This window comes from Pangasianodon hypophthalmus, chromosome 14 (genome assembly GCF_027358585.1).
Source record: "Pangasianodon hypophthalmus isolate fPanHyp1 chromosome 14, fPanHyp1.pri, whole genome shotgun sequence".
Lineage (NCBI taxonomy): Eukaryota > Metazoa > Chordata > Actinopteri > Siluriformes > Pangasiidae > Pangasianodon > Pangasianodon hypophthalmus.
Genome location: NC_069723.1, coordinates 5,640,059 through 5,646,058, shown reverse-complemented (window position 1 = coordinate 5,646,058; position 6,000 = coordinate 5,640,059).

Sequence of the window (6,000 nt, the reverse complement as noted above, 5' to 3'; positions counted from 1 at the left end):
TGAGTGGTCCAGCTGTATTATTGATGTGATCTTGGAGTGAATTATTGGTTCCTGGATTGAATGGACATGAGGGTGACGTTTGTGTGTATTGCTGTGTTCGAATTATTGTTTATTTAGAATACAGAGCATACTTTTATCGATAACATAAAGCAAGAACAAAGGAGGCTGGTAATGCAATGGACTGACATCACATCCAGGGGGTATTCCTTCCTCATGCCCAGGGATAGTCTCTGGATCCACCACAACATTGACCAGGATAAAGCGGTTTAATTGTGTGTGAGTGAGAGAGAAAGGAGGGTGGTATTCCACATATAGGACAATAACAATAAGAGTACAGTAAGTAACAATAACAGGAAGAGTACCAAAATGTTCAGGTGGATAGGGCTGGACCCACAAGAAGATAAATAAATTGTGATTTAGTGCAAAAAGAAATCCAGTATGCAGTACACTATACCGAACTGTGTAACAATTTAATGCAGTGTAGCAAAGTAATGTTTTTGATCCAACATTTCCATTTCCATTCCAAGCAATTCCAGTAATATACTGCATCAGTGTCCACAGAAGACATCGTCAGAAAAGATGCAATCAATTAATCAATCAATAAATAAATAAATAAATAAATGAAGACCAGCAGATGGCGGTGTCATGCTGTTTATTACATTTTATCACATTGGGGGCGGGGGGGCGGTACTGACTTTCAGTTTTAGACCTGACAAGGACATACCAAAATACAATGGTTGCAGACACTCTCTATAGTCCAAACAAGAGAATTAAAGGAATAAAGAAAAATAGTTAAAGAACTAGATTTGCAAATAATGTTTTTATTTTAATAAATGACTCTGTCCTAACCACAACCTAAAAACACACTTGAGTGAAATCCATATATACGTATATACGTTTTACCACATTCTAGTGTAAGTGTGAGGATGATAACTCTCCCACTATGAGTTTTATGAATCATTTTCTTAGACAAGTGAATTTACTGAAAGGCTACAAGGAAAGCTAGGCAACTACGCCAATTAAATTAATTCACAATGCACACATTCATTCTTAATCTTATCCCTAATGTGCTGAAAACAGCTCCGTTAACAGCGTATCTGCAGGTTCAGGAGAGTTAGATTTAAAACTTTTTAAGACCTTTTTAATACCATGCAGAATGAAATTTAAGACCAATTTCATAGTAACAAAGAGCACACAATACCACCAGTTACCATCATTAATACACATTGTTTACTGACATATAGAAAGAGTGAAACAAAAATAAATCGCAAAACAATTGCAAAACAGATTAATTATTGACATTATCAGAATGCTGTACTAGAATTACAATACCATCAGCTCAACCAAGTCTTTGGCAAGGAATGGAATTACTGGTTCATCTGTTTGATAGAAGGTAAGGAAAGGACTGAAGGTCTGGGCGATACCCATGTAGAAATATAGCTTTGTCAGAATAAGAGGGTCTTTTTCAGTAATTTCAAGAGTGTCATAAGATGCCATTCCTGGATTTGGTAGCTTATTTTTCCTGACTGCATCCATGTACATGGTTACTAATGGCCAGACCTGCAAGGCTCTTTCCATGACTGGTAGATTTTGTGCATTTGGTTAGAGCAGTAAAATCCTCCCTCCACACTCCAGAATCTAGTGTGCAAGTGATAAAAGTTTAGTGTAAATATTGCTGTAAGCAAATTTGGTCACTGCAACAGCTCTCTGGCCTTCAGTACAAGAAGAGTCCGCCTCCTAAATTAATCACAGTCACATCACTTCTTAAACAGCAATAAACAGTATATCAGTATTAGATCAAGCATTAAATATTTAATATTTATTGCTTTTTTAAATATCATTTTGTATTAGTTTATAACTATATGCAGTGTGGAAATGTGTATTTTAAGCTGTATTGTGCATATTTTTACAGTGTTTTATACTGCATCACCTAGTCTGAAAGTTAGCATGTTTAGCTAGAATAGCTAGCTGTGCAGTGCCATCTAACAACTGCCAAAATTAATGTATTCGCCCTGTGTAACAGGTAACGTTAGCCTAATTGCTTTGTGGATATGAACATACTATAGTTTATAAAGTTGTCAAATAGGCCTTTACTTCTCTTCTTGGGGAAAAAAGTGCTAGCTGTTTGCTTTTCTGATATGACATGACTCAAATGGACAATTTCACAGCAGATACTTTGAGAGTGGTTGCTCTTTACCAGTCTACAACACGTGAATTTTGGTTTGTACAGTGCCTTATTATTCCCCCTTCCCTCCACCACAGCTCACCTAATGTTCCTGTGTAATAAATTCAAGCTACAGCTTTTTTCAGAGCAAAATTTATTTGGGAATGGGCTCAAAACTTTCGGGGCTTCATAGCGATGCCGTTTGTTGTAGGTATTATGATTTGTTGGTCACTTGAATGGGCTAAATTACATAATAAGTTAGCTACATAACTACCTAATGTGCGTAACACACACACACACACACACACACACACACACGTACACACAACAATCAGCCATAACATTAAAACCACTGACAGGAGAAGTGAATAACACTGATTATCTCATCACAGTAGTACCTGTCAAGGGGTAGAATATATTACGCAGCAAGTGAACAGTCAGTCCTCGAAGTTGATGTGCTAGAAGCAGGAAAAATGGCCAAGTGTAAGAATCTGAGTGACTATGACAAGGGCCAAAGTGTGATGGCTAGACGACTAGGTCAGAGCATCTCCAAAATGGCAGGTCTTGTGGGGTGCTCCCGGTATGTAGTGTTTAGTACCTACCAAAACTGGTCCAAGGAAGGACAACTAGTGAACCGGCGACGGGGTCATGGGCGCCTAAGGCTCATTGATGTGTGTGGGGAGCAAAGGCTAGCCCACCTGTCCGATCCCACAGAAGAGCTACTGTAGCACAAATTGCTGAAAAAGTTAAGTTTGGCTATGATAGAAAGGTGTCAGAACACACAGTGCATCACAGCTTGCTGTATATGGGGCTGCCTAGCCGCAGACCGGTCAGTGTTCCCATGCTGACCCCGTCAACTGCCGAAAGCACCTACAATGGGCAGGTGAGCATCAGAACTGGACCACGGAGCAATGGAAGAAGGTGCCCTGGTCTGATGAATCATGTTTTCTTTTCCATCATGTGGACAGCAGGGTGCGTAAATATGCGTAATGCGTAATGAATATATAAATGCAAATCTGAACATATAGTTATAGCTCTGAATATATGAATGTAAATCAGAATATATAGTTATAACTCTGAATATCTAATTGTAAATCAGAACATATAAATGTTAATCTGAATATATATTTATAACTCTGAATATATAAATGTAAATCCTGAATATATAGTTATAAACCCTGATTATGTATTTATACATTTTACCAGGCATATTGATAGACAAGCTCTTAATTTTTCCATATTTGACTAAACCAATAAACATGCTCGGTGTAATCAGTTTTTGTTTTACACCATGATAATCAGCAGCTTTGCACATAAAAGCAGCAAAAGTTATATAGTATATAAAAGTATATACTGTAAAAGTTTTTTTTTCTCAGTATATTACTGGCCATAGTTTAGAAGCCAAAGGGTCCTTCACAGTTCTCTCAGAATGGCAGATTTCCATAATTATTTTGTAGAATTAGACAATTTCCTTTATCATTTTTCACATGAGCAACTAAATCTGGGCATTCTTGAAAGAACCTCAAGACATTTGAAGACCATATCAATATCATTATGGCTTTCATGATAGCTCTTAATGGATTTCCAGCTGCAAATGGAAATGTGCTAGATCTCCTATCAAGTCTTTACTCAATGACATCTTTAATTCAGTTGTCGACTGGCTATCTCAGGTGGAGACAACACAGGAAGCCCATCACAACATTATGTCAGCTGATGTGGTGCAAACTTTCCTGGAAGACCAAGGTAAAGCATTATAATAAGTATGAATGCATTTAATATTTAACTAGCATTTTGGAACAATACTTTATTATTTTTGACTATTTTTTTATTATTTTGACTTTAATAAAAACATTTCTATTTTTTGTATTCCAATATAAATAAATGCATAATTTCATATACCATTGTCTCTTTTTATTAGGTACCATATTTCAAGGACTCAGCTGGAAAATATAGGTGATCTTGGTTTTAGTTGGACCACTATATCTCTAATGCTATGTATTAGTGTTAGGATTTATTTAATCGCAGAAGGGAGCTAGGGCTGGAAGATTATGGGGGATTTACCTCTCTCTCTGATGTGGAGTTTGATCACCATATCACCAACTTCCTGTCATCTACATCTTATTCTGGGGAAACTTACTCTCAAGGCAGCTTGAGAGGTACAGAGGACTTCGAGTTCAATGATGGTGAGTGTGGGATCGACTAAGGTCTGTTGATCCAGTGGGAAGGGTGTTATGGCTAATAGCTAATAGGTAAAATCTTAGAATTAACCTCTTTGTTCATACACTATATGCCCAAAAGGGTGTATGAAAATAATTTAGAAATAAATGGATGCATTAGAAATTAGCCAATAAGTGTGTACACATACCTCCTCATACCTTGATAATGTGATTAATATGGCTTAATTTTGTGCATTACTAAAACTGATCAATGTATTCTTACATAGGCACATGGACACCAATCATAAACTGGGCTCCAGAGATTTGTTTCTTTTTGTGGAGGCTTAATGAATTTTACAAATCAATAACCCCACCCACATTAGAGCTTTATATTTTGTTTTCCTTCCAAGGATAAATAGGGCTTTACACCAATCAATGGAACAATCATAGTCTTAGCACTATGAACAATTTGTTCCCCATCCAACTATGGACAGTTGGAAGAATTCAGAGTACAAAAAAATTAATGTCAAGGAGGAGGGAGTGCAGATTGCAAGACATTGTGGATCCTGATCTGTATCACATTAACCCTTTAACAAATGATGGAACCCATGGCATAAAGCACTTCATCTCTGCTTGCAACATTTTGGTTGGTGTTCATATTTAAAGATTAAGGAGGGATACTTAAATGTGTTACAGAACGGTAGAATAACCTAAATTTGAGAAATAAAGATTGTATACAATTTAATGATTCTAAATGACAGTAATTAGTAATGCAATGTTACTGCATTTTATTGCTGTTTTATAAACTTTATCATCCACGAAAGAGATATTCTATTCAAAGTTTTTTTAAAAGTAGTTCTTAGCTAGAGGATGAACCAAATATTTGTGAAAAAGTGTAAATATTTGTATAACAACAATACAACATTACACTTCTTTTTCTTCCATGTTTCATCTCGTCATGCCATTACACATATTGAATCAAGCCAAACAATCAAAATAGGAGCTCAAGAAATAGAATACACTGATATCAGAAACAAATAACAAAAATATTAAATACTGTCAAATAAAAAGGTTGCTCCAACTAATAACTAACAATTTGTTTCCACAACAAATAAGCATACATACTCAATGCACTGAAGGCACACACGCAAAAATGCACTTACATTTAAGCCATGCCATATCCAGGGGAATTTTTTATGCCAAAGTCCATGTCTGTTTTGAACTCTTCATTAGTGTCCTTCAGTGGAATTCTGATGATATTGTCACATGTATTAGCAAGAGGCAATTTTGAGCATGAAATAAACTCCAATGATGGCTCTGGGGTTAAGCCAAGAGCTGGAGGGGAGTTGCATCCAGTAGCAAAGATAAGAATGTCCTCAAGTGTAACAGCTTGCATGTTGACTGACAAAGACAGGGAAATATAAACATGTTAAAAATAAATATACCCCTAATTACACAGAGAATAAACACATTTTTTAAATGAAAAAATTAATTAAAAACTGGTTTCCCTTGAAGCTTTCCTCTGCAGTGGACTAATAATTGTAGATGTAATAACTCTTCCACCACACCACTCACGTCCAGTGTAGACAGTGAATATGGCTACTCTTGTCCTTTAAATCATGAAGGAGATTATGTAAGTTTAATAAAACTCCCACGTGTTATAGACATTCATCAGCATGT